The sequence below is a fragment of the Vanessa atalanta genome, chromosome 20, assembly GCF_905147765.1.
Source record: "Vanessa atalanta chromosome 20, ilVanAtal1.2, whole genome shotgun sequence".
Classification (NCBI taxonomy): Eukaryota; Metazoa; Arthropoda; class Insecta; order Lepidoptera; family Nymphalidae; genus Vanessa; species Vanessa atalanta.
This window is the reverse complement of record NC_061890.1, coordinates 9,964,100-9,986,007: the sequence shown is the minus strand read 5'-3', so window position 1 is coordinate 9,986,007 and position 21,908 is coordinate 9,964,100. Positions and strand designations below refer to the sequence as shown.

Below are 21,908 nucleotides of genomic sequence, written 5' to 3'. Positions count from 1 at the left end.
TTAATTAAAAATACATAGTACACATATAATTTAATAGTATTATATTTAACCACAAATTGTTAATGTAAAAAATATATTGTTAATTCTAAAAAGTTGTTCGATCTGATAACAGATGGCGCTAGTTATTAACTTATTAGTTAAATCGCGCTTTTGTGTGATTCTTTGAGTTATGTATGACAAATATTTTTTTTTCTTTTTTTTATGGTATAGGGGGCAAACGAGCAGGAGGCTCACCTGATGGAAAGTGATTACCACCGCCCATGGACATCTGCAACACCAGGGGGGTTACAGGTGCGTTGCCGGCCTTTAAGAAATAAGTACGCTCTTTTCTTGAAGGTTCCCAAGTCGTATCGGTTCGGAAAAACCGCCGGCGAAAGCTGGTTCCTTATAACAAAGTTTACAATACGTTGAGTACGTTGGTTTTAGTGCCTCTTCCTCCATTAAAAGTAGCATTAAAAATGTATTTTAGGGACTAGCAAATAAACCTTAGCACGGTAAAGGTACCAGTGCTCACTCATGCTTATACTTCAGGAGACGTATTTAATTATTCGCTCTGAGATTCAGAATTGCAATTCAACGAACGGCGAACAGCTTCGCAGAATTTGTTGCGGTCATAATTTATACATTAACTATTTTTAAAACTCAAACTCAAATTTCTTCATTCAGTATAGAAGCATTACACTGACTTATTAACTGTCAAATAAAACACAACCACCGGCTCGGAAAAGAAAATACCCCGACCTGTGGAGAGCCTGCCTGATTTTTGTGTCAAGGAATTCTCTGTAGCAACCTGAAGTTTGGAAGTTTTTTAATTCTCGTGTCTCAGAAACCACGTCTTAGTCTTAGATACTGCAACTGAAATTCTCTAGTCAGTTCCATCGCATTTAAACAGAGAAGGAATACGAAGTGCACCTGTGTGTGTGCCCAGACTGCTGCACAAACTAATAGTATCTCCGTGAACAATAATTCATTATTACCCAAGTCCTAAATCTGTGGTGGCAGTGATAACAACTGTAAGAATATTTAGCAATACCGGCTCCTAGAGCCCTAAAGGGGTTAAATTTATATAGAAGGTAAAAATAAAGGAAAAGATACAAAAAAAAAGTATTTCTCGTGCGCATGAAGTGAACGATGTAACCCGCAGGCAAATAAAACCTGCGTGGTTTGAGCCCGAGGGCATGAATTCATGGAATTATTTTTTATTTATTTGTGAAAAAAAAGGTTTTTTATCTTGTATGATTTCTAGCCATCTAAAAGTTTAAATGATATATATACGTATGTGTGTATACCTTTACAAATAAATACCAATATTTTATATCAAAGGATTGTGAATAAGCTGAAATTAAAAAAAAATACATGTGGCATAGCAAAACTATTATATTTAAAAAAAAATGTTATGAATTTCTCTTATAACAATTTTTTTTCGAGTTTGTCATGAAATTTTAATTTGCCTCCTAAATTTGTGCCGTCGCCTTATAACCATGTATGTACAAGCCCCGCTGTTAAAACATGATAAAAATATTAACAATGACTGGCTGGAATGGCTTTTACGGTACGGACACGGTGTGGATCATGTTTTAATTAATACAATATTATTAAGAGGTATAATTTGTAAGAGTGTATGTAAGGTTTAATCTCCAGAACTACTAATCGAATTAAAAAAAAAAATACTGGTAAATTGTTTAATTATTCCTGAGTGCTGTTAATGCTATGTAATTACATATACATATACACATCATTTTCATTATTAATAAATTGCGTATATATTATGATTATGGATGAATATAGAGATAGGGGACGACCAAAGAAACGATGGATGGATTGTGTTAAAGACGATATGGTTATAAAGAATGTTACTTGTGAGATGACGTCCGACAGAGAAGTATGGAAGAAGAAGAAATGCTGCGCCGAGCCCAAGTAAAATTGGGATAAGGGCAGGAGGATGATGAGGATGATGAATGAACTGCATGCTTTCGAAGCCTAAGATAGATAACTCGAGCAGTTATGTTTATTTTATTTACATTAGGACAACCAACAGTAGATACAATATCACATCCAAAATAAAAAATTACATTTCAAAATTATCAAAGCAAAAGTTCTACAACTTACAGGTAGTCTCACCATGCATTATCATATTACACAATGTAATAATTGAAAATATGAATTAAACATAAGCATAATAATTAAAAATAAGTTATACAATACATTTTTAAACTATTATTAAAAATTAATAATTAATAAGATAAACCATATGATTAGAATTGAGCACAAATGAAATTCTTTATTTTTCGAGGTCAATACAGGCGGAGTCATTATAAGCGGCTTCTACTGTATATGAGAAATTATGTTCCCTAGTGTTCTAATATCGATTATATTGAACGATATTGTTTTGATTTTAGCCGAACGATAAAATGATAGACGGTACTTGAGTCCCTCATTAGAGTTATCACAAAGCGATAACGACACATCCCATAATTATTGCAGTTTATTAACCTGATTAATATTATATTAACCAGATTGTAAAAGTAACGCTGTCGGTCGGTTACTCTTTCTGAAAATCCTAGCCACTGAATTGAATTTGATTTAGTACTGAGGTAGGTTAAACAGCAAGGACCGAGATTATAAATCAAAGGTATTGCCAATTATTTATTTATTATGGACGTATAAACAAAAAGTCGCAGCTTTTTGTGTAGACTGTTGACTCAGCGAAGCGTCAGCGTGGATTAACAAATAAAATCTTTTTTTTTTTTGCTGACTATATTTTTTTATTAGTCATCTCACGCACACTAAGACATCTTGCTCGTACGTAACACTCATAATAATGCACACCGATAATTTGACGATACTATTCAAAACATATATGTAAATATTGAAAAAATGCTTCTGACGTCAGCAAAGAACTACGATACAAATTCTCTATGGTAACATTATTTTAAAAAGTTTACCCGTTAAATAAAATATAATCCTAGTTCAAGTAACACGTGCTAATATATAAAACAATCTTTATAGTATAATTTTAAATTACATTAAAAACGTATAGTATAGTACCACTCACGATTGACCTCAATCAGTTATCAAAAGATTTACCTCTAGTATCTCAACCTCAGTTAAATATGGTTACGTTGCTATAACGTCATCGACTGCAACTGACCAATGATTTCATTGGTCAGTAACGACATTTAAATTGACTTTAGTCGGCGTTACAGAAACAGAAGGTTAGTAGGTATTTCAAAATACAATCGCTAAACTGTTAGGTACTTACTATGCAATGAACTCAATAATAAGATGCAAATGCCGACTGGAAACACTCTCGATAAAAGCGTAAGTCCGTTAACAGTGCTCCATTCATTTAAATATATAATTCTCGTCTACATTTATTCAGTACATTTAAATTCTACGTTTAAATTAAAAATATATGTTATAGTTCTTTTCAAAGCTAGTAGCGCTTCGATACTTTTTAAATATGAGTTTTGTTTATTTAGACTGCGTATCTGTATGTTTTTTTTTATGATGGAAAGGTTGCAAACGAACTACACGATAGTAAGTATCATACATAATAACGCTGTAAGAAATATTAACCATTATTATATCGCAAATGTACCGAACATTTTACTAGAAATTCTATGTAACGGCATATGTCTTTAAATTATATATTTTGACGAATAGTGAGCTCTTTACAATGACATTTAAACCAACAACAATTTCACGCTGTACTATCTTCAACTATAACACAAGGCCAATTCGAAACAACCGCAAATATGCACCTCTCTTAGTCCGCTGACGTCACAGGCAATTGCTGTACGACGAACTCGGAAAGACATGCTCGTTGATATTTGTGACCATCCTCAAGGAATACTATCCAATTGCGCAGGACACATTATAGAGCACACGTAGGTACGCAAACTTGCTCCTAAACAGGAAAGAACGTAACAGCCGTTGGTCATGCTCCTGAACTCTTTCCGGTCCTGTCGATTTTGCCGTCCCATTGAATTATGAGAGTGTGGATTAGAGAGTATTGCTTTATTTGCGTTGCGCACACATTTATGCACTATATGTCCTGCTTAGTTGGCTGGTCTCACTTGAGATTTCCGCTGTGGCCGAAATTGATCAGGATTCAATCACAGACGGCCTGGCCGAATCCCACCCAGACCAACCCAAGAAATCAGAATTCCACTAAAATCAACCGACATCATCCAAAAATATAACTGTCACAAGAAGAAGACAAAATAAAACCGCAACGCAAAAATTATGATCGTGATCCTGTATGGAAAACAAATATGCAGTCACATCAAACTGCTGAACTCCATTAACAAATAGGAAGATACACCAACGGCACGGACAATGACGACACTATAAGGCCAAAAGAAAAGGAAAGAAAATTATCATATTGTAATTATACACAGTAAAATTAATGTTGAATATATATAATGAGTATTATATATTTCTAATATCGGTCTGACATTCAACATTAAACTGAACAAAGCTACAGCGGTGGTTTTCAGCATTAAAATATTGAGGTAAAGGAGTCGAGTCTACATCGCTACGGATAGTGGAAATATAAGTAAAGAATAAAGAAAAATCTCATAGAAGTATGCAGAAGTAGAACAAAGTTAAGATGACTGCTGCAAGCAATCTTTTGTATAAATATGGTATCGTAGACCGAAGTTAGGAACTACATAAGTCTAAGCATAAGAAAGTTTTCGTATACTAGAGATGATGCCGTGAGACGATTTCCGGTGGTGGTATAATCATAAATAATAATAAAGCCTTATTTTATTCCTTAGTAAAAAAATCATGATTTAATATCTAATACAATTCGAGAAATTAAAATAAGTATACATTCAATTACAATAATAAGAAATCAACACGAATTAAAATACGATAATAATCAATTATTATAAGCAAAACAAATTGTTAATATTAAGGATTTCTCTACAGAGTAAAGGCCCCCTCCATTTTTCTCTTTATCTTTATTTATTTTTATTTATTGCTTTATCTACCGAGGGACGTGACATTATCATATAAAAGGTATAAAATAAATAGCTTTATCGATTTTAGTATTAATATATATATATTAATTATATCCCGCCCCGGCTTCGCACGAGTGCAATGCTGATATTAAATATACGTATGTACTACAGAATGTCTTACAACGTTCACAGTTTTTCAGTCATTGAACAATACAAACCACTATGTCCCTGCGTTTTAAATCTGTAATATCTTCGAAAATATTCGTTTAAAATAAATGCTGTAAAGGGCCACATTGGTCTATATTAAGTGCACAATGTATTAAGGTGCTTAATTGGATAAGCATCAATGCTGTATTGCATAAAATCGCTTCGAAAATGAGTCATTATTTCTCGTAAAAAGTAAAGGATAACAAGTGGTTGTTGTGACGAGATAGAGATATACCATTGCGGACTTTTTTGAAGACCTTTTTAAGGTGTACAATACTGTAGTACATTATTTTGTTCTATCTCGTAGAGTTCAGCCAGGGTTTGCAATGTAAGCGCAAAAAATGTGTTTATTTACGGCATCACTTTAGAAAAATCTAAAATTATCATTGTTTCTCTACTATATCATACATATAAACCTTCCTCTTGAATCAATCTATCTATTAAAAAAAACCGCATCAAAATCCGCTGTGCAATTTTAAAGATCTAAGCATACATAGGGACAGACAGCGGTAAGCGATTTTATTTTATACTGTGTAATGATGGTAAATCAGTTTATGCGTTAATCTCTTTAAAATAAAATACACACAGAATTTAAGCGTCAACAAAATGTTGACAAATATATTAATATTCAAACAGTAATAAAATTGAAACAACTGAAGTTGGTACATGATTTTTTTTTAATGATTCTGATTAAGTATGTCTAGACATGGCAAATCACTTTCGATTTAGCTGTTGATCGACTGAAAACGTCCCGTGTGGTCGAGCTATAACAAATATCACTGAAAAACAACCATTCGATAGCACCACTCGTTATAAATACAAAAACAAAAAAGGATAATGCAATATTAACGCTTATGCAGTTTTAATAAGATCTATAATCGTTTACACTTCTTAGTATACCAATTTACACATTGTGTAGACAGTGAATTAATCGATTGACATTGCTTTCCGAGCAATTTTTTAATTCAAAGCATTAATATCTTTAAATCTTTTGCGTTAAGGACGACAATTGCATACAATCACTATCGATTTAAATTGTATGCACCGTAGATTGAGTGATTGGTTATGAACCTTATTTTAATCACGTTAAGAGTTATAATGCATTGTTTCCTTAAACTATTGTCATTCCCGTTAGCTTATCTTTGGCGTCATATACCACCTATTTGTAAGCTATAAATCTTGATAGAAATATGCACCATAGAAATTATACTGTTGCGGGTAGATATTTGCTAGGTGTAATTCTTCTACATTTACGAGTTATTCGTTAATGTAGTAATGACTGAATGAACTAGACAACTGGTGGTAAGACTTTCGAACGCCAAACAACAGTACTTAGTATTATAATAGTAGCGTTATTGTGTTCGGGTTTGAAGGCTAGGCACAAGGGACATAACATCTTAGTTTTCAAGATTGGGGCGCATTAGTGAAATGAGGAATGAATAATATTTCTTACAATACCAATATGAGTGATGACCACTACGAAACATCCAATAAATAAATACTTACGCCGCGTCTGTCGGTCTGTAGCGATAAACGTAAAAACTACCGATCGTATTGTCACCGGATTTTGAACTGAGGGTTCAGGTGTATAATACATTATTTTTAGTATATTAGTTTTGAGTTATTTTGTATGTAGATTTTGATCTTCGCCATTTTTGTAATTTTAATTATATTTAGTGTAGTTGGTAAAATAAAATAATCCGTGATTTTTTTAGGATTAAATTCTCTTTCGTCACCGATTGCGCTGAGATTTTCTACATAATTTGTGTACTGATACCAAAATCTCTAGAAGACTAAGAGAGTTTTTGGAAGGTCTTGACCCAAAAATAACTGTCTGTTACTTTACTTAACCTTTACTAGATATGGATACTAATGTAAATGTTTAGCCTATTCTTTCCTTAAAGGCAAAACACATGCAAGACCCAGGTGTTGCAGATGTTGATAGGTGCTAGTCACTTTCCATCAGATTAACCTCCTGCTAGTTTACCAAATTTTAAAAATGTACATATTAATAGGTAATGCCAAATAAAACTGCAAACAATTCAAAAACCTCTGATATACACCACAGCGACCTTAAAACGTAGAAATATAAAAAAAAATAAGTTTGAAACATCCCATGACAAAATCTTCCTATTGGAAAATTCTTCCTACTAAAAGAATTCCAATAAACAAATGCCTGTCTGAAAACAATATTTATATTTGGTAATATTTTCCGCCTTTCTTTGTCTGAACGCACAACCGGTGAATTTTAATAAAAGGTACAATGCTATGCTAATCGAGATATCCCTGTGGACAAAACAAGCAAATCTTAATATAGGCGCATGAACTTAAGAAACGTTTTCGTCAATATATTTTTACCCGTAACGGTAGGCGTACCTTTAAATAGGCCTTGTTGTGAATACTGATCACCACCACTAAAAGACAATGACGGTGTCAGTAATATGATGCTAAGCTTTAGAAACAAAGATGCTACGTCCCTTGTGCCTGTAGTTACACTGGCTGGCACTGATAATACTGTTTAGCTATAGTAATGAATGAGTATTTCTTAAATATGGCTTGCATAAAGCCTTTTACCAAATAACTTAGTAAGCAATGTATCTCAATGTTTGACCAAAAAAATGTCTCATATAAAAATCGAAATGGATTAACCCCTAAAGACTTTTCTTTAACACAAAATGTCTTTTGCATCCGTAAATTATTTACGGGTCGTATTTAATTTACTCCAATTCCAAGAGAACATCGTATATACATCCAAGATACTGTGCTCGAATACGAAACTTGTTGATAAAATTTTCAGTGACTATGAAATCAGTTTTAGTTCCTACTCAGAGATTCCGTACGAACAATAAACAGGAAACTACAGAGACTACCTAACAGGAACTGATGTATACGTACATTTCCATTTCCGTTAGCTAAGCTCAAGTTGTATGCGACAGCGTTTACTTAAATATTCATTCATATTCCTACATACAGTTCACGGAATATCACCATTAGCTTGAACTTCTTTTTTTATGTCATATATGTCTGTCAAATTCAAATATAAGAGAGAGAGAGAGATGGGAAGTTTATGTTCATGGTACCTGTAGCTATAGCCCATCAAATCGCTTACATTCCGCAACTTTGACAAAATTCAAATGACATTGAAAACGAACCTCAAATATAAGTTTCGAACAAAAAACATTATTAGGAAAAATATATTCTATTGCCGCAAGTAAATATAAAATAATAGTTCAACGAAATGTTCTTTTGTTCAAAGTTTTTCTTTAAATATTCATGAGAAATCTTGGACTGTTGAATGTTTGTTACTCCATCACGCTAGAATGGCTGAACGGATCTGAATGAGATTTGGCATAGAGATATAACAGGCTACAGTAATTATTTTGAACTAGCACATAGGGTACTTTTTATTCCGGAAAAATGTACCTAAAATCGAAGTAAAATCGTAAGGAAACATGCATCCATTGAATAACATTCTGCCACATAAATGTCCATCAACCCGCATTGTTGTAGGATAAAGTACAAATCTGTCCTCAAAAGGATACACAACTGTATAGTAGAATATTAATTAGCTTCTCCAAATGTTCTCTTAAGAAAAGATAGGCTTGTTCGGTTAACTTCTAAGTTACCTGTTTTTTTTAACTACCAACCATCAGTTATACGTGATGGTTACAATTCTCAAAAATTCTCCATTACATGAAAGGAATTATCAGCCCAGCATTGGAACATTCCGCCAACCCGCATTGGAGCAGCATGGTGGAATATGCTCCAAACCTTCTCCTCAAAGGGAGAGGAGGCCTTTATCCTAGCAGTGGGACATTTGCGAGCTGCTAATGCATTGGAACGGTATTACAGAAAGTTTTATTTGTAACCGTTACTTATTAGACAGTAAACGGTACAACAATACAAGGTTATGCCTGCCACGTTGATGTAGCGGCCAGAGATAAATCTGCAGTAACCGAGGTTCTGGGAAAAACTCTCAATTCGGGTCGATAAAAAGTTATTCAACTCATTTCTTCACGGGGTCTGATTGAGTTGGATGTATGTACATTTTCGTGCTTTAGAAAACACGTAAAGCCGTAAACTTAACTAAACTCTTTTCGTTCTCATCAGATTATAGTGTGTGTGAGTGTGGGAATATAAAGTGTATGTGCATGCGTTTGCGCACACTTTTGTGCACTGTAATATGTCCTGTGTGTCTGGCCAAAATCGGTCATCAGATATCATCATCAAAGTCATATTTTATTAATGCCTAGCTGAGCCTGCGACTTCGTGAGCATTTGAATTTAACAAATAAGTTATCGTTCAGCTAGCAGATTTTACTATAACTTATTAATTCTGTATTAGGCAGCTTTTATTATATTAAGTCGTTGGTGGAAGGAACCCGACGTGACGGCGGAGTGGTGGCATGCGCGAGAGCTGCGCGCGTTACTGGACAGTATTTGGATATTTAGTGTGAATTAATTATTATTTTATATATAATTCTAAAATAAAAGTAGCCCTTTTTACTGGCAGATAACTTTATCTGCCAGTGAAGTCCCATCAAAATTGGACTAATTTTAGCCATTCCAGAGATTAGCCGGAATAAACTGACAGTCAGACAAATGTTGTAAAAAAATGTTTTTTTTGGTATATGCACTATGTATAGATATACATTTAGTAAAAAGCGGTTATATAATAATTAAATATTACAAACAGACACTCGAATTTTAATATATGTATGTATAGATATAAAAGCGTGGAGTTCAAATTTGTTGATTAATTTCGAGTTAGGATATATATACATTCAATTGTAATTGACACTAAAGTCATTAAAAAGTATGACCACTGAGATCCTTGACAGTTCTTCCCGGTAGAATCTAGTTTCTGACAAATCAAAATTGCTTTAATTACTCTACTTGAATGAAAGATTTTGACGCAGTTTGTGTAAGTACATAAATACAGACGAAAATTCAATATTACATAATCGTATTTTCAGTTAAACGTCGTTGAATATTACCGAACTTGGTCTACGAAGTAACAGAACCCATTCCATTGTAACGTAACTTAGTCTAAGGAGATATCGGACTATGTACAGAGCGAGAGAATTCCGTTTAGTTTCATGGCAATAGCTGTTCATATTGGCTCAACCCGGCGACCGGTTCAGAGCAGCTCAGAATATAGACCGTTACAGAATTATGAAGATTGCACAGTATTTAGAACGATTGCATAACCGGAGATTACTGGTCCAAAACTGGGCAATCATCGAATATGCATATGCATTATTTGTGTTTATAAATTTCGTGAAATCTATATGTTTTGAATGAAAATCTGTCATAGGTGTATCCAATCCACATTGGAGCAGTGTGGAATAAGCTCTTTCTCCTCAAACGTATCAGAGCCCAGTGAGTTTTTTTTTATTACGAAAATTCATAGTAACATGAATGTACTTTTTGGGGATGTATAGAATGATAAATTTCTTGGTGGTGGCGCTGACCACTTACCATCAAGTGGCCGACTGCTTATCTATATCATAAGCTGCATTGTAATATTAGTATGCAACCTATAGATTTTGGGATATGAAGGCGAGAAATTATTATAATAATTTAGCCCATTTAAAATATGTCTTGTCAATTTTTTTTTTAAATTATGATGCTATCTGGAAATAATCACATGTAGACAAATAACTTTAATACAAACATTAGAAAGGAAACAATAAACACTCAGACAACGCGTACATATGTAAAATATGATTATTTAGAAAGCAGAGCCAATCGAATCGAAATCGTTTAACCGTATTTATATTTTAAAGGAAAATGAATTAACAGAGTAGTGACGTCATTGTACATACACATAATACCTCCCCCTACACAGAAATAAAATCAGCCCTAAATTAACTCTTCAGTCAGAAGTATATTGAACTAACTTTGACTGGAATTAGTTTTGACTGTAAGATATAGTAAAAACCTGTAAGCCATTACTGGGCTAAGTTTTTCACGCCTTTTGAGCAGATGGCCCAGAGGTCAAAAAAGATTGCGTATTCAACTCATACAAGCACCACTAAAATTTCGTAAACCGAATTTTATAATGTATCTCATATCATCATATATACTTGGTGGTAGGGCTTTGTGCAAGCCCGTCTGGGTAGGTACCACCCACTCATCAAACATTCACCCAATAACAGTACTCTGTATTGTTGTGTTCCGGTTAGAAGGGTGAGTGAGCCAGTGTTATCACAGGCACAAGGGACATAACATCTTAGTTCTCAGGGTTGGTGGCGCAGGTGATGTAAGGAATGGTTAATATTTCTTACAGTGCCTTTGTCTATGGACGGTGGTGACCACTTACCATCAGGTGGCCTATATGCTCGTCCACCAACCAATCCCATAAAAAAAAAACATCTCCGATATGTGGTTACAACCATGTATACCACATGAATAAATATGTAAGTTAAGTAATTGCTTAAGATTCAGGTGTCCTAATATACGAACACGAAATAAGGCTTTGTTTAGTTTGCCCTTATTAAAGTCAAATAATGCACGAAATTCTTTTATATATAGAGTAATGAATATAACACTAAATGTTCCAGTATTGGTATATTTACAGAATCAGTTGCTAACTTCAGGAAATTTGTGTTAGAACCATAAAGCCTAGATCTTTTATTTGTTTTTTTTTTCAAATTTGCCCTTTTATCATAGGTTTGTTTTTTCTTATTATTATTATATTAGATATTATAATTAATTTTGTTCTGCTCTTATTATGTTTTTAGTTATAAGTGGAAACTTTACTGGTATATGTGCTAATTTTGATGCTATAGCTTTAAGAATGACTTGTACAGATTGTTTCCTTAATAAAGTAAAAATAAAAATAAAAGTTGTTATCCATAAAAGTACATAAATTAAATTAACATATCTTTACATACTTACGTAAACAATCGTACACATATTAGGAAAAACAGACATCGAAAAACCAGTTACTTGAAAACGCATTGAGCTATAAAAGTCATTGTCTCTTTCGTATTCAGGCGATATTCACGAAAATAAAACGAGACATAACCGATAAAAATGTCCCAGCAGCCCGTTTACACTTGAATGGGCACACAATCGTAACAAGCACACACACAGATAAAGGAGGTGAACTGTTTCTATGCAACCAAAAATTATAAGATTTTAAATTAACATTTTTTTTATCGCGATATTTACCATGTTTTTTTATTTTTATTTGGTGGAGCTCGAAATTTCGACATTGCCTACGAATGTCTTGTTCACGAGAATAATCCCATTTTAAATACTTGTAAAAATTATCAAAGTGAAAGTAACGCGGTCTGTCTGTTTGTTACTCTTTCACGACCAAACCTCCGAGCTGTATTTGATGAAATTTGGTATAAGCCCCTAAAACGCGAGTTAAGCCGCGGGCAATGACTAGTCTTCTAATCCTATAACATTAACTGAGAAGTTCTTGTTTATATAAAACATATATATTTAAATTTATTTCTTGTATATCGTATTATTAGATACGGTTTTGATTTTTAAGTTTAAAAGTATCTTTTATAATAAAATGCAATTTTTCACTCATAAAAAAAAAACTTTTCTTGAACTAATTAATATCAAAGCCGAGCAAAACTTCGTATCTTAAGAACTGTAATTAATTTTAATAAGGATTAACACTGTTAAAGAATTTGAATAGAAGATATTGGGAAGTTGGATCAACTTCCTAAGAACGAAGCGAGGTCGTATCTGCTTCAAGTATTTTTAAGAAGAATAATATATTTGATCAGAATAAACAAACTAAAAAAACTAAAATAAACGGGAAAACTTTGTTATCTTGGTGTTATCAATAAACCTAACAAAATAAAATTTCATTTAAAATCTACATTAGATGCAGCTAAATAATTAAATAATAATGTTTCTAAATGCGTTATTAATTTTTCATTTGAAACAGTTTCTGCAATAGATATCATAAAAGTATTTAAAACTCTTAATATTAATAAAACTAACGACATATTTCAGGGGCATTTCGGTGAAATTTGTTAATAACATCATATACGATATTGCTCTATAGTATATAGCAGTAATTTTTAATAAGAGTTTAGACACGGGTTCATTTCCTAACTTGCTAAAATGTTGTAAAGTATTACCACTTTTTAAGACTGGTAACAGAAGCGATCCCAGTAATTAAAGACCTATTTCATTCCCATCTTTAAGTAAAATATTCGAAAAAATATTTTAAATCAAGTTCTTATTTCGGTACAAATACTATTTTCCATATTGAGCAATTCTGTTTCACAAGAGGTCGCTCGACAACTGACGCGGCACTTCTTAAACATATTTACGACGCTTGGGAAAAATCACAGAATGCTATTGGAGTATTCTGTGATTTGTCTAAAGCATTTGATTGTGTAGAACACGATACGCTAAAGCTATTGATCTCATTGCATATTTAAGTCAAAGAGTCCAGCAAGTTTTCATTAATGGCATAAAGTCTTCTAGATCTACGTTAAAATGGGTGTTCTACAAGAATCAATTTTGGGTCCCTTTCTGTTTCTAGTATATATCTTCCTTTCATTGTTAAAGGTATTTCTGATATAGTGTTATGCTGACGATACTTCATTAATACCGCTCGTCTTGTATATTTTGGTTAATTTCACAGTATTATGTCATATGGCATATTACTAGAATTCATGATTAGATTTTTAATAATAAGCAAGTGTCATGCTGTGTTTAAAAGAAGGTGCGTATTATATACGCGTGAGAAAAAACGGCGTAAGTAAATGCTCAATTGCATGCAATAAATAATTACAATAAAATAATAAAGATCTGCTTATTAATAATAAAAAAATCTCTAAACTACTTTACTCACATGTTGATTATACTAATTCAGTCAGTACGAACGACTGCCGCTGTTCGAAGATCAAGATACACCATTCAATCATTTTATTTCCGTCAGTCGACTGTGTAACAAAATACGTCTGATATTTTTTTAGAATTGACTTCTCTCAACTGACAACCTTTAAAACGTTAATCACGTTGTGTGTGTGTGTGTAAATTAATTGTCTCTAACATATAATTATCTAAATATGATTTACATTATAAGTGTGAATCAAATGGAGCCCACATTTATATCTTATTTCTACATATACTATTTTCAAGTACAAATAGCACGGAAATAACTGTCTGAAACTAATGCATGTGTCTGGGGTACGTGTACTCACATGTAATGTAAATGTGTGCGTAGAAATAGGGTGACCATCAATAAGTGGAACTTGTTTAATACAAAATCGTACACTCATTAACACATATTTCTTTTTTATAACATCTGATAAGTGGTCACCACCGCCCATAAACATTGGCGCTGTTATCAATATTAACCAATTCTTTCATCGCCAATGGGTCACGAACCTTGAGAACTAAGATGTCACTTATACTTGTAGTTACACTGGCATACTCACTCATCATATCAAACAGCAAAACAAAGAATTGCTGTTTTGTGAAAGGGTATCAGATGAATGGGTGAACTGGTAACTACCCAGACGGGCTTGAACAAAGCTCTACCACCAAGTACACTACTCTTAATTAAAGGTTTTAGACCATGCTACTCTAATGTGGTGGATTGACTACACTTTGACCTAATTTCATATGATATAGGAAACCTGGCGAAATTCATCAATTCAAATCATTTGTAAAAAATAAATTAATAATAAAAAAGGATAATATTCAATACAAGATTATATAGATGATAAAAAAGCTTGGAGCTAATACTTGTTGACTTCCAGGCAGAATATATTATAGACATAAATAATTGTATTTAACTAAAATAACTTTTTCTTTTAAATGTTGAAAAAGATTAACTACTGAATTATTTGCCGATTCTTCTCGGTCGGTTGAAATTAGCCACATTTTTATTCTACCAACCCGCATTGGAGCAGCATGGTGGAATATGCTCCTAACCTTCTCTTCAAAGTGAAAGGAGGCCTTATCCCAGCAGTGGGAAATTTACATGCTGCTAATGTAATGTAATGTAAATCAACAAATACTAAGTCCACGCTTTTTTATCATTAATATAATCTCGTATTGAATTATGAATTTGCGAAAAAACTGCCGTTTCGATGTTGGCGAAGTTGTTATAGAAAGCTTAGAAGTAAAATAAAATCGATATAAGTAGTTAAGTGGAGTTATATCATAAATAATGATACGTAATTATCAAAAACTTTTTGTAGTGCTACTACGATTTGATCGAAGTCAAAGTCGAAGGGTATATCCGCTATAGATAACTCACTTAAGTTATGTCAATTCAACGTGAAACTCACAACGGATATTTCTTTGGATAAGATTATCTTTGTAGGTGTTTTTTTCTTTTTATCGTTAATTTTATTTGTTGTATGACTTATATGATATGTATATGTTACTGTAAAAGCTCGAACTACGGTAAATCTTAAGATTTTCCAGTAAAACCTAAGATTTACCGATTATGAATGGTAAATGTCCATAAAACTTTGGGATTCGAACTTTTACCATCATTCACTTGGTAAATCTAAGGATTTACATTTATGTTATTACAAAGTCGTCCCTTTATAATAAATTCTTATATATCGAAGACAGTTAAAGATTAAGTTATATAATTATCTACATACTTGTATAAAATAATTATTGTATATCAAACATATTTTAAATTAAATAATAATATACATGATAGGTTACACATCAAAAGCTATAGCGGTGCGACGGTCAACCTCATGTGTAAAATAATGAACTAAACCAAAACACGTGTTAATTGCGACACAACCGCTTTGATCTGGTATTACGATTCGTCACGTGTATGAAATGCGTTTACAAATGCGAGCCATGTCGCTGCGGTATATAACAACACTTATATACCGCACACAGTGAACGTTGTGTAGCCGGTGAAGTACACACTGATTTCTCTCTTTCTATCACCGGTGATTTGATATTCAAAAGAAGAAGACAGAGTATAGTAAACAAACAGTACACGGCGTTTATTAATAGGGCGGGAAGAAAACGATCTATGAAAGTAATTTCCTTTTTAAAAGTCAAAGAATTTAGTCAAATTATTACAATACTTACAAAAAGTTTAATCCCCAAATTTTACCCCTTTAAAGGGTCAATTTCTAGAAAGTGGTTCTTTAGGGATCAATCTTCCTCCCTACTAATTTCATGAAAATCGGTTCCGTGGTTTAGGCGTGAAACAAACCTAGAGATAGACTTTTGCATTTATGATATAAAAATTAAGTATCCGCATTTTGTCTAAATTAGAAGCGGACGAAATTCTGGCATAAGTTTTACGTATATTGGTTTAGTAGTCCTTTTAATTACAAAAAATGTGACGTCATTTACTAGAATAAATAGACTTCTTCAAAATTTGTTCTGTAAATAAAATAAATGGAATAATTTTAATAGAAAGCATATGTTACGAAAAAATGAGCATATTTTTAAAATAAAATTTCATTGAATCGTTTCAGACCTCTCCCGTATTTCACTGCGGAGCGCAATTTGCCTATTGTTTAACCGCTTGAGACACACACACATACAACACAGCAGTTCACGACAAGTGGAAAAGTAGCGATAGTAAAAAAAATACATTAAACATTTTTAAAAAGTACATTTAATATTAGCAAAAACAGTTTCTAGACAACATATCAACATTTTTAAGGTTAGGGCCAAAGTAGTTCCTATACTATTTGGATATTATGCTATATCTAAAAAAAATGCGTAGAACGAATCAAAACTTCAGTAATAATTCAAAATAAATAATAGTTTTATTTTATTTTATTAAATATATTTAAGTTAAATAACTTAATATAATGTATGAAATCACAAAATTTTAACTAAACTTACGTAAATCAATAAAACTTCAAGATAATTTGGTATTTAAATGAAAAATTTAGTAAAATGTATTTTATTTCTGACGGTAGTTAGTCACCCCATGAATGCATGAGGCGCTGGCATTATGCCAACGGTACGTATCTCAGATTTGCTAATAGATAAATCGGAGTGCATTCAACCCGGTGAATATGATACCTAGATTTATAGTCCACTGACCAAATTCGCACCATACACTGTAATGGAATGTTAAAATTGACAACATTATACTAAAATGTGTTCGATTAGAATTATTTACACGTATAAGTATAATTTTTATTTAAATGTTTTTTTTTAAACCTTTTATTTAACTTGCAATGTTTTGTTTAGATCAAATCTTGTAAGACGATTTGTAACCACTTAATCTCCAAAATCAAAATATACTTTATTCAAGTAGGCTTTTACACGAACTTTTGAATCGTTATTTTACAAAACTATGTTAAGTAAAGTTACACCGTTTCGGAATGTAGATTCTACCTTTTTCCCAACATTTCAAATACAAAATTATGTTAGTTAAATACAAATATATATGTATATAATGTAGGATATATTATATACATATATATTTGTATATTCATTGAAAGTCAAAAAGTATTAGCTCCACGCTTTTTTATCATCTGCAATGCATTTTTATGGTAAGCATGGCCTGATTCTGATGGAACTCTTGAACGGTCAACAGCCTGGGCTTGAAGTTTTGTATGTGAATGCGTGTTTTTAAGAACTTGTTTCTTTGTTGAATACATTAAACTCCAACTTTAATATAATTATAATTAGAGTTTCCATTCATGTGCCAGCAAAGTGCCACTGCAGTTTAGGAAATAAATTTCCCAGATTAAAATCCAGGCTACGTGAATATTATTGTAATGTTACCATATGTAGGATCTACATTGTGATAAGTCACTTTTTTAAAAGTGATGTTAGAAAGAAAAAAATATTCGTTTTACAAATTGCAATAAACGAGAAAATAATTTTATTAACAAATTGTAATTAACCTATCACTAACATTGAGCCGAGATGGCCCAGTGTATCCACCAACCCGCATTGGAGCAGCGTTGTGGAATATGCTCCAAGCCTTCTCCTCAAAAGGAGAGGCCAAACAGTGGGAAATTTACAGGCTGTTAATGTAATGTTACTACGATAAAATTACTAAAAATAGCATGAATTAATTTCCTACTTATATACTATATAATACCCAAAATTTAGGTACCGTTATATATTATATATATATACGGTACCTTGTTACATATTTATGCTTTTGTATGTGTATGTGTACAGGAAAGAAAGAGAGAAAAATATTCGGCGTGGTAATATGACATACCTAAAACATCAAAAATAATATGTTCGAATATTATTGGCTTGTAGGTACCAGGAGATTATAAAATCGCAGGTGTTGCCGGAAGTACGCGGTCGGCTCCAAGTTTTATCATAAATTATAGCCGTTGTTGCCGGCGTTATCTGTAGTATTTTATGTAGCTTCGTATAAACCAATTGTTTTCATTTTGTATGCGATAAATATTAGATTTTTTTTGCTTTTCATTTAATACTGAAGTATTGTGACTTCCCGTTGCCTGGAAACTAGCTTATAAAGCAATTCCTTACTAAAATTCAATCTTGAATCTTGCTACACAAACACACATATACATTTAGGCACGCAAACCGGTAGTAATTTAAGGGAAAGCACTTGTTCCTGAAACACATTTATCCGGTGATCTTTGGTTGAAATTGATACGTTCTATCCACTGGTCATCACTTCGTCTTATTCATATTATCTTTAGGAAATGTAATTCGCATTGCTTAATCCAAATAGAATCACGATTAAGATAACATTAACACAACCCATTATATCAAAATAATACACAATAATATAATTTTTTTGGACAACATCACATACATTACTGATCCCAATGTAAGTAGCTAAAGCACTTGTGTTATGGTAAAATCAGAATTAACGACAGTACCACAAACAACCAGACCCAAGACAACAGGACCTCGGAGTGGCGTACCCATGTAAACTGGTGTACACACTACTCGACCACGGAGGTCATCAAAGACTAAAATTTAATTTGAAAGCAATAGACTAGCTAATAAATTCTTGTTGAAAGAATTACATATTTCATGCGATTTGCTAATAACTCAGCTATATTGTGCACTACTTACAGTTCTTGGTTAATAATATATTATATATTTATATATATATATATATATATATATTTAAGAGTTCGAAGCAGAATTTCGTTGAAATTAGACACATGCAGGTTTCCTCACGATGTTTTCCTTCATCGCCGAGCACGAGATTAATTGAACCCGAAATCATCGGTTAAGATGCACGCGTTCTAACCACTGGGCCATCTCGGCTCTGGTATAATTTCATAACAAAACAAAAATAAAAACTCATGTTCCCATTTAATTTCTTAACCTTAATACCAAAGTAAAACCCCAACCACCTATACAAATAAAAATACTTCTATTAACCAAAGTTAAATTGCAACCACACATAAATCGTTTTGACAGCAAGCGTTCCGTACCAAGTCAACGAGGAGATTGCCGCTTAGTCGGGCGTACGCCGCCTTGTAAATACTTTTTTTTATAATAAAAATGAGTTGCCTAAATATATCTTTATTTATAATACAGCGCTGTTACACTTAACTACTTATATCCACTTTAATTTTATTTCTAAAATTCCGATAACAATTTCGTCGATACATAGATTAATCAAGCTCTCGACCAATGATATCGCGTCAATTTGCTGTCAAATGGGTTTTCTCATGTTATAGTTGGAATAGAGTATATGGATGTAAGGGACATCCCTTGTACCGATAGTTACATTGGCTTTATGGCAATACGTTTCTGTTTGGCGGCAGAACAGGTGACGGGATGAGGGTACCTACCCAAACGTAGGCAAGTATTGGAGATTGGTCTATGCTAGTGTAACAATACAAGACGAATTCTTCCATTAATCTTACTAAGAATAACAAAAAAGGACCTAAAAGTTCCTACTAAAATATTCCACCTTACCCTCTACCTAAAACCAGTATATCTTTTATGATAATCACGAACTTATAAAGATCTATATTCTTTCAGGTAGTCCAACGTTATTAAGCTGTCAGAGAAAAAACGCGGTGAGTACACCTTATCTTTGCTTAAGGCCCATTTCAAACTTTGAGACGCGATCTACAATTATTTTTTTCATACTTTTTAAATTCAAATTTTTTTTAAGTTACGTTTTAATTTACGTATCTGTAACGTATAATAAAATATATTAAAAAATAAATAGCGGACATTATTTTTTATTTAACTTACTTGTTAGTATAATTTAAATAATGAACGATAATATAAAACCACTTTCTCTCATCCAATGAAGTTGTAATTTTACATACATCTTCAGTTCCGTTTACTTTTATGATCACCATAACTTGGTAGTCGAGTAGGTTGGTGGATTGGCTATGGAGGATTGGCTATTGACTGTAGTGTAACCGATGCGAAATTGTAAACAGTGAGATTGGTTTTTTTTTTTTTAATTAAGATTTTCATAATAGCAAGTTGAGGTAAATAAGAGCTTATAATACTTGCTAATCTTTATATTATAATTACATTTAAATATCCTGTATGTAGTGTAATGATAGTTAATTTATTTTTGCGTATGTTTGACTTCTATTTCCGTGTATTATATTTCCAAGAACTAAATAAATTTAAAATAAAAGAAGCCGAGATGGCCCAGTGGTTAGAACGCGTGCATCTTAACCGATGATTGCGGTTTCAAACCCAGGCAACACCACTGAATTTTCATGTGCTTAATTTGTGTTTATAATTCATCTTGTGGCTCAGCGGTGAAGGAAAACACCGTAAGGAAACCTGCATGTGTCTAAATTCAACGATATTCTACATGTGTATTCCACCAACCCGCATTGGAGCAGCGTGGTGGAATATGCTCCAAGCCTTCTCCTCAAAGGGAGAGAAGCCCTTTAGCCCAGCAGTGGGAAATTTACAGGCTGCTAATGCTAAAAAAAAATTAAACAAATGTAAACATTCCAAATTTAAAATTCTAACTATGAATTTAAATTGAACAACATTGCGGCTAGATGATACATACTATTATTACGTAAATACGTTTAACATAAATAAAATAATAGCTTCCTAATCCCGGTTTCACATAGTACAATAAGGGTCTGTATAACATTTTTAGATTGAAGTACAAATATTAAAAAAAAAACCTTGTTTTCACCGACTAGGAAATTTGAAATTCTGGGGTTTAATCTACTATAATATGCATGTATACATATAAACCTCTTTAGTCACTCAATTGATGAAAATCGCTTTAAAATCCGTTGCGTAATTTAAAATATCTAAACGTACAGACGGCGAAAAGCGATTTAATTCAAACTATATATGGCTGAACTCGAAAATTATATTTTTTAATTTTTAAAAACATTTATATTTCTCAAAGTATTTCTTTGTATTGATACAGGATTTCGGAATATACAGCCTTATATAATTTAGACACTAGACCTAACAGTAGTTTAAGACAATCTTAATTACTGTGTGTAGAGACCCTTATGCCTTTATCCTCTTATCTCTTACCGAAGTTCATGAAACAAAGGGGAAGAACCCAAGATATTAATTTTTAAGGCGTGCTTGAATATATGGATGACGTTGGGAGCAACTACGCTACACCGACCAATAACAATGCCAGCTGACACTTTGGTAATAGAAATTTAAATTCCGAATTTTAAAATGTGTAATAATCTATAAAAATTGTGTACTACTACGCGTCTATTCAACAGGAACTTTTAGGATGTTCAAGACCTATGACAGGTTTTGTTTTGATTTAATTTCATTGTAAACTGATGACGTATGTTCGCACGTTATGGTTTTTCTTTTT

The 21,908-nt window shown here is 32.6% G+C and overlaps 1 protein-coding gene across 1 annotated transcript in view; it reads left to right on the top strand.

The window, feature by feature from the left end:
* Positions 1-21,908, top strand: part of LOC125071911 (uncharacterized protein CG3556) — a 121,034-nt gene that overhangs the window by 12,824 nt on the left and 86,302 nt on the right. The window contains exon 2 of the mRNA XM_047682340.1: positions 20,111-20,148. The gene's annotated coding sequence lies outside the window, so the exon portion shown is untranslated. The remainder of the gene's footprint in view (positions 1-20,110; positions 20,149-21,908) is intronic.